We start from the raw sequence: 9354 nt of genomic DNA, 5'->3' as shown, positions 1-9354 counted from the left end.
AATGAGGAATAAAATGGACTTGTATGAAACTGTCACTAAGATGTGGTAAAAGAATGTCAAATTGGATGTATATGATGTTAACATGTTAATTGTAAAAATATATGGTGGAATGTGAATCTTATAGGGTGCAAAGTGACTCTAATATGGTGGGAAGTCACTTACATGATTGATTAGAGCCAAAATGTGGCCAAAAATTGACTCATAGGGAAGGGGTACCAAGAGGTGGTTAAAGGATGTCAAATTGGATGTATATGATGTTAACATGTTAATTGTACAAATATATGGTGGAAAATGACTCTTATAGGGTGCAAAGTGACTCTAATATGGTGAAAAGTGACTTACATGGTTGATTAGAGCCAAAATGGGGAATAAAATTGACTTGTATGAAACTGTCACTAAGATGTGGTAAAAGAATGTCAAATTGGATGTATATGATGTTAACATGTTAATTGTACAAATATTTGGTGGAAAGTGACTCTTATAGGGTGCAAAGTGACTCTAATATGGTGGTAAGTCACTTACATGATTGATTAGAGCCAAAATGTGGCCTAAAATTGACTCATAGGAAAGGGGTACCAAGAGGTGCTTAAAGGATGTCAAATTGGATGTATATGATGTTAACATATTAATTGTACAAATATATGGAGGAAAATGACTATTGTACGAAGCAAAGTGACTCTAATATGGTGAAAAGTGACTTGCATGGTTGATTAGAGCCAAAACGTGGAACAATTTTTTGACTTGTATGAAAGTGGCACTAAGAGGTGGTAAAAGGATGTCAAATTTGATGTATATGATGTTAACATGTTAATAGTACAAATATATGGTGGAAAATGACTCTTATAGGGTGCAAAGGTACTCTAATATGGTGAAAAGTGACTTACACGTTTGATTAGAGCCAAAATATGGAACAAAATTGACTTGTATGAAAGTGGCACTAAAAGGTGGTAAAAAGATGTCAAATTGGATGTATATGATGTTAACATATTAATTTTACAAATATATGTGGAAAATGACACTTATAGGGTCCAAAGTGACTCTAATATGGTGAAAAGTGACTTACATGGTTAAGTAGAGCCAAAATGTCGTCCAAAATTGACTCGTACGAAAGGGGTACCAAGATGTGGTTCAAGGATGTTATTTTGCATGTTCATAATGTTAACTATTAATTGTATCAACATATGGTGGCAAGTGACTCTTATAGGGTACAAAGTGACTCTAATATGGTGAAAAGTGACTTAGATGGTTGATTAGAGCCAAAATGTGAAAAAAAATTGACTTGTATGAAAGTGGCACTAAGAGGTGGTAAAAGGATGTCAAATTGGATGTATATGATGTTAACATGTTAATTGTACAAAGATATGGTGGAAAATGACTCTTATAGGGTGCAAAGTGACTCTAATATGGTGAAAAGTGACTTACATGGTTGATTAGAGCCAAAATGGGGAATAAAATTGACTTGTATGAAACTGTCACTAAGATGTGGTAAAAGAATGTCAAATTGGATGTATATGATGTTAACATGTTAATTGTACAAATATTTGGTGGAAAGTGACTCTTATAGGGTGCAAAGTGACTCTAATATGGTGGTAAGTCACTTACATGATTGATTAGAGCCAAAATGTGGCCCAAAATTGACTCATAGGAACGGGGTACCAAGATGTGCTTAAAGGATGTCAAATTGGATGTATATGATGTTAACATGTTAATGTACAAATATATGGAGGAAAATGACTATTGTAGTAAGCAAAGTGACTATAATATGGGGAAAAGTGACTTGCATGGTTGATTAGAGCCAAAATATCGTCCAAAATTGACTCGTACGAAAGGGGTACCAAGATGTGGTTCAAGGATGTTATTTTGCATGTTCATGATGTTAACTATTAATTGTGTCAACATATGGTGGAAAGTGAGTCTTATAGGGTACAAACTGACTCTAAAATGGTGAAAAGTGACTCACATGGTTGATTAGGGCCAAAATGTGGAACAAAATTGACTTGTACGAAAGTGGCACTAAGAGGTGGTAAAAGGATGTCAAATTGGATGTATATGATATTAACATGTTAATTGTACAAATATATGGTGTAAAATGACTCTTATAGGGTGCAAAGTGACTCTAATATGATGGGAAGTCACTTACATTATAGATGAGAGCTAAAATGTGGCCCAAATTTGACTCGTAGGAAAGGGGTACCAAGAGGTGGTTAAAGGATGTCATATTGCATGTTCATGATTTTAACTATTAATTGTATCAACATATGGTGGCAAGTGACTCTTATAGGGTGCAAAGTGACTCTAATATGGTAAAAAGTGTCTTACATGGTTGATTATATCCAAAATGTGGAACAAAATTGACTTGTATGAAACTATCACTAAGATGTGGTAAAAGGATGTCAAATTGGATGTATATGATTTTAACATGTTAATTGTACAAATATATGGTAGAAAGTGATTTTTATAGGGTGCAAAGTGACTCTAATATGGTGGGAAGTCACTTACATGATTAATTAGAGCCAAAATGTGGCCCAAAATTGACTCATAGGAAATGGGTACCAAGAGGTGGTTAAAAGTTGTCAAATTGGATGTATATGATGTTAACATGTTAATTGTACAAATATATGGAGGAAAATGATTACTGTAGGAAGCAAAGTGACTCTAATATGGTGAAAAGTGAGTTGCATGGTTGATTAGAGCCAAAATGTGGAACAATTTTTTGACTTGTATAAAAGTGGCACTAAGAGGTGGTAAAAGGATGTCAAATTGGATGTATATTATGTTAACATATTAATAGTACAAATATATGGTAGACAATGACTCTTATAAGGTGCAAAGGGACTCGAATATGGTGAAAAGTTACTTACACGGTTGATTAGAGCCAAAATGTGGAACAAAATTGAATTGTTTGAAAGTGGCACTAAGATGTGGTAAAAGGATGTCAAATTGGATGTATATGATGTTAACATATTAATTTTACAAATATATGTGGAAAATGACACTTATAGGGTCCAAAGTGACTCTAATATGGTGAAAAGTGACTTACATGGTTAATTAGAGCCAAAATGTCGTCCAAAATTGACTCGTACGAAAGGGGTACCAAGATGTGGTTCAAGGATGTTATTTTGCATGTTCATGATGTTAACTATTAATTGTATCAACATATGGTGGCAAGTGACTCTTATAGGGTACAAAGTGACTCTAATATGGTGAAAAGTGACTTAGATGGTTGATTAGAGCCAAAATGTGGAACAAAATTGACTTGTATGAAAGTTTCACTAAGAGGTCGTAAAAGGATGTCAAATTGGATGTATATGATGTTAACATGTTAATTGTACAAATATATGGTGGAAAATGACTCTTATATGGTGCAAAGTGACTCTAATATGGTGAAAAGTGACTTACATGGTTGATTAGAGCCAAAATGGGGAATAAAATTGACTTGTATGAAACTGTCACTAAGATGTGGTAAAAGAATGTCAAATTGGATGTATATGATGTTAACATGTTAATTGTACAAATATTTGGTGGAAAGTGACTCTTATAGGGTGCAAAGTGACTCTAATATGGTGGTAAGTCACTTACATGATTGATTAGAGCCAAAATGTGGCCCAAAATTGACTCATAGGTAAGGGGTACCAAGAGGTGCTTAAAGAATGTCAAATTGGATGTATATGATGTTAACATGTTAATTGTACAAATATATGGAGGAAAATGACTATTGTAGGAAGCGAAGTGACTCTAATATGGTGAAAAGTGACTTGCATGGTTGATTAGAGCCAAAACGTGGAAGAATTTTTTGACTTGTATGAAAGTGGCACTAAGAGGTGGTAAAAGGATGTCAAATTTGATGTATATGATGTTAACATGTTAATAGTACAAATATATGGTGGAAAATGACTCTTATAGGGTGCAAAGGTACTCTAATATGGTGAAAAGTGACTTACACGTTTGATTAGAGCCAAAATATGGAACAAAATTGACTTTTATGAAAGTGGCACTAAGAGGTGGTAAAAAGATGTCAAATTGGATGTATATGATGTTAACATATTAATTTTACAAATATATGTGGAAAATGACACTTATAGGGTCCAAAGTGACTCTAATATGGTGAAAAGTGACTTACATGGTTAAGTAGAGCCAAAATGTCGTCCAAAATTGACTCGTACGAAAGGGGTACCAAGATGTGGTTCAAGGATGTTATTTTGCATGTTCATAATGTTAACTATTAATTGTATCAACATACGGTGGCAAGTGACTCTTATAGGGTACAAAGTGACTCTAATATGGTGAAAAGTGACTTAGATGGTTGATTAGAGCCAAAATATGGAACAAAATTGACTTGTATAAAAGTGGCACTAAGAGGTGGTAAAAGGATGTCAAATTGGATGTATATGATGTTAACATGTTAATTGTACAAATATATGGTGGAAAATGACTCTTATAGGGTACAAAGTGACTCTAATATGGTGAAAAGTGACTTACATGGTTGATTAGAGCCAAAATGGGGAATAAAATTGACTTGTATGAAACTGTCACTAAGATATGGTAAAAGAATGTCAAATTGGATGTATATGATGTTAACATGTTAATTGTACAAATATTTGGTGGAAAGTGACTCTTATAGGGTGCAAAGTGACTCTAATATGGTGGTAAGTCACTTACATGATTGATTAGAGCCAAAATGTGGCCCAAAATTGACTCATAGGAACGGGGTACCAAGATGTGCTTAAAGGATGTCAAATTGGATGTATATGATGTTAACATGTTAATGTACAAATATATGGAGGAAAATGACTATTGTAGTAAGCAAAGTGACTATAATATGGGGAAAAGTGACTTGCATGGTTGATTAGAGCCAAAATGTCGTCCAAAATTGACTCGTACGAAAGGGGTACCAAGATGTGGTTCAAGGATGTTATTTTGCATGTTCATGATGTTAACTATTAATTGTATCAACATATGGTGGAAAGTGAGTCTTATAGGGTACAAACTGACTCTAAAATGGTGAAAAGTGACTCACATGGTTGATTAGAGCCAAAATGTGGAACAAAATTGACTTGTACGAAAGTGGCACTAAGAGGTGGTAAAAGGATGTCAAATTGGTTGTATATGATATTAACATGTTAATTGTACAAATATATGGTGTAAAATGACTCTTATAGGGTGCAAAGTGACTCTAATATGATGGGAAGTCACTTACATTATAGATGAGAGCTAAAATGTGGCCCAAATTTGACTCGTAGGAAAGGGGTACCAAGAGGTGGTTAAAGGATGTCATATTGCATGTTCATGATTTTAACTATTAATTGTATCAACATATGGTGGCAAGTGACTCTTATAGGGTGCAAAGTGACTCTAATATGGTAAAAAGTGACTTACATGGTTGATTAGATCCAAAATGTGGAACAAAATTGACTTGTATGAAACTATCACTAAGATGTGGTAAAAGGATGTCAAATTGGATGTATATGATTTTAACATGTTAATTGTACAAATATATGGTAGAAAGTGATTTTTATAGGGTGCAAAGTGACTCTAATATGGTGGGAAGTCACTTACATGATTAATTAGAGCCAAAATGTGGCCCAAAATTGACTCATAGGAAATGGGTACCAAGAGGTTGTTAAAAGTTGTCAAATTGGATGTATATGATGTTAACATGTTAATTGTACAAATATATGGAGGAAAATGATTACTGTAGGAAGCAAAGTGACTCTAATATGGTGAAAAGTGAGTTGCATGGTTGATTAGAGCCAAAATGTGGAACAATTTTTTGACTTGTATAAAAGTGGCACTAAGAGGTGGTAAAAGGATGTCAAATTGGATGTATATTATGTTAACATATTAATAGTACAAATATATGGTAGAAAATGACTCTTATAAGGTGCAAAGGGACTCGAATATGGTGAAAAGTTACTTACACGGTTGATTAGAGCCAAAATGTGGAACAAAATTGAATTGTATGAAAGTGGCACTAAGATGTGGTAAAAGGATGTCAAATTGGATGTATATGATGTTAACATATTAATTTTACAAATATATGTGGAAAATGACACTTATAGGGTCCAAAGTGACTCTAATATGGTGAAAAGTGACTTACATGGTTAATTAGAGCCAAAATGTCGTCCAAAATTGACTCGTACGAAAGGGGTACCAAGATGTGGTTCAAGGATGTTATTTTGCATGTTCATGATGTTAACTATTAATTGTATCAACATATGGTGGCAAGTGACTCTTATAGGGTACAAAGTGACTCTAATATGGTGAAAAGTGACTTAGATGGTTGATTAGAGCCAAAATGTGGAACAAAATTGACTTGTATGAAAGTTGCACTAAGAGGTCGTAAAAGGATGTCAAATTGGATGTATATGATGTTAACATGTTAATTGTACAAATATATGGTGGAAAATGACTCTTATATGGTGCAAAGTGACTCTAATATGGTGAAAAGTGACTTACATGGTTGATTAGAGCCAAAATGGGGAATAAAATTGACTTGTATGAAACTGTCACTAAGATGTGGTAAAAGACTGTCAAATTGGATGTATATGATGTTAACATGTTAATTGTACAAATATTTGGTGGAAAGTGACTCTTATAGGGTGCAAAGTGACTCTAATATGGTGGTAAGTCACTTACATGATTGATTAGAGCCAAAATGTGGCCCAAAATTGACTCATAGGTAAGGGGTACCAAGAGGTGCTTAAAGGATGTCAAATTGGATGTATATAATGTTAACATGTTAATTGTACAAATATATGGAGGAAAATGACTATTGTAGTAAGCAAAGTGACTATAATATGGTGAAAAGTGACTTGCATGGTTGATTAGAGCCAAAATATGGAACAATTTTTTGACTTGTATGAAAGTGGCACTAAGAGGTGGTAAAAGGATGTCAAATTTGATGTATATGATGTTAACAAGTTAATAGTACAAATATATGGTGGAAAATGACTCTTATAGTGCAAAGGGACTCTAATATGGTGAAATGTGACTTACACGGTTGATTAGAGCCAAAATATGGAACAAAATTGACTTGTACGAAAGTGGCACTAAGAGGTGGTAAAAGGATGTCAAATTGGATGTATATGATGTTAACATATTAATTTTACAAATAAATGGTGGAAAATGACACTTATAGGGTCCAAAGTGACTCTAATATGGTGAAAAGTGACATACATGGTTGATTAGAGTCAAAATGTGGTCCAAAATTGACTCGTACAAAAGGGGTACCAAGAGGTGGTTAAAGTATGTCATTTTGCATGTTCATGATGTTAACTATTAATTGTATCAACATATGGTGGCAAGTGACTCTTATAGGGTACAAAGTGACTCTAATATAGTGAAAAGTGACTTACATGGTTAGTTAGAACCAAAATGTGGAACAAAATTGACTTGTATGAAAGTAGCACTAAGAGGTGGTAAAAGGATGTCAAATTGGATGTATATGATGTTAACATGTTAATTGTACAAATATATGGTGGAAAATGACTCTTATAGGGTGCAAAGTGACTCTAATATGGTGAAAAGTGACTTACATGGTTGATTAGAGCCAAAATGGGGAATAAAATGGACTTGTATGAAACTGTCACTAAGATGTGGTAAAAGAATGTCAAATTGGATGTATATGATGTTAACATGTTAATTGTAAAAATATATGGTGGAATGTGAATCTTATAGGGTGCAAAGTGACTCTAATATGGTGGGAAGTCACTTACATGATTGATTAGAGCCAAAATGTGGCCAAAAATTGACTCATAGGAAAGGGGTACCAAGAGGTGGTTAAAGGATGTCAAATTGGATGTATATGATGTTAACATGTTAATTGTACAAATATATGGTGGAAAATGACTCTTATAGGGTGCAAAGTGACTCTAATATGGTGAAAAGTGACTTACATGGTTGATTAGAGCCAAAATGGGGAATAAAATTGACTTGTATGAAACTGTCACTAAGATGTGGTAAAAGAATGTCAAATTGGATGTATATGATGTTAACATGTTAATTGTACAAATATTTGGTGGAAAGTGACTCTTATAGGGTGCAAAGTGACTCTAATATGGTGGTAAGTCACTTACATGATTGATTAGAGCCAAAATGTGGCCCAAAATTGACGCATAGGTAAGGGGTACCAAGAGGTGCTTAAAGGATGTCAAATTGGATGTATATAATGTTAACATGTTAATTGTACAAATATATGGAGGAAAATGACTATTGTAGTAAGCAAAGTGACTATAATATGGTGAAAAGTGACTTGCATGGTTGATTAGAGCCAAAATATGGAACAATTTTTTGACTTGTATGAAAGTGGCACTAAGAGGTGGTAAAAGGATGTCAAATTTGATGTATATGATGTTAACAAGTTAATAGTACAAATATATGGTGGAAAATGACTCTTATAGTGCAAAGGGACTCTAATATGGTGAAAAGTGACTTACACGGTTGATTAGAGCCAAAATGTGGAACAAAATTGACTTGTACGAAAGTGGCACTAAGAGGTGGTAAAAGGATGTCATATTGGATGTATATGATGTTAACATATTAATTTTACAAATAAATGGTGGAAAATGACACTTATAGGGTCCAAAGTGACTCTAATATGGTGAAAAGTGACATACATGGTTGATTATAGTCAAAATGTGGTCCAAAATTGACTCGTAAAAAAGGGGTACCAAGAGGTGGTTAAAGTATGTCATTTTGCATGTTCATGATGTTAACTATTAATTGTATCAACATATGGTGGCAAGTGACTCTTATAGGGTACAAAGTGACTCTAATATAGTGAAAAGTGACTTACATGGTTAGTTAGAGCCAAAATGTGGAACAAAATTGACTTGTATGAAAGTGGCACTAAGAGGTGGTAAAAGGATGTCAAATTGGATGTATATGATGTTAACATGTTAATTGTACAAATATATGGTGGAAAATGACTCTTATAGGGTGCAAAGTGACTCTAATATGGTGAAAAGTGACTTACATGGTTGATTAGAGCCAAAATGGGGAATAAAATGGACTTGTATGAAACTGTCACTAAGATGTGGTAAAAGAATGTCAAATTGGATATATATGATGTTAACATGTTAATTGTAAAAATATATGGTGGAATGTGAATCTTATAGGAATGCAAAGTGACTCTAATATGGTGGGAAGTCACTTACATGATTGATTAGAGCCAAAATGTGGCCAAAAATTGACTCATAGGAAAGGGGTACCAAGAGGTGGTTAAAGGATGTCAAATTGGATGTATATGATGTTAACATGTTAATTGTACAAATATATGGTGGAAAATGACTCTTATAGGGTGCAAAGTGACTCTAATATGGTGAAAAGTGACTTACATGGATGATTGGAGCCAAA

This window comes from Apium graveolens, chromosome 7, assembly GCF_009905375.1.
Source record: "Apium graveolens cultivar Ventura chromosome 7, ASM990537v1, whole genome shotgun sequence".
NCBI lineage: Eukaryota > Viridiplantae > Streptophyta > Magnoliopsida > Apiales > Apiaceae > Apium > Apium graveolens.
Note: the sequence above shows the minus strand (reverse complement) of the source record.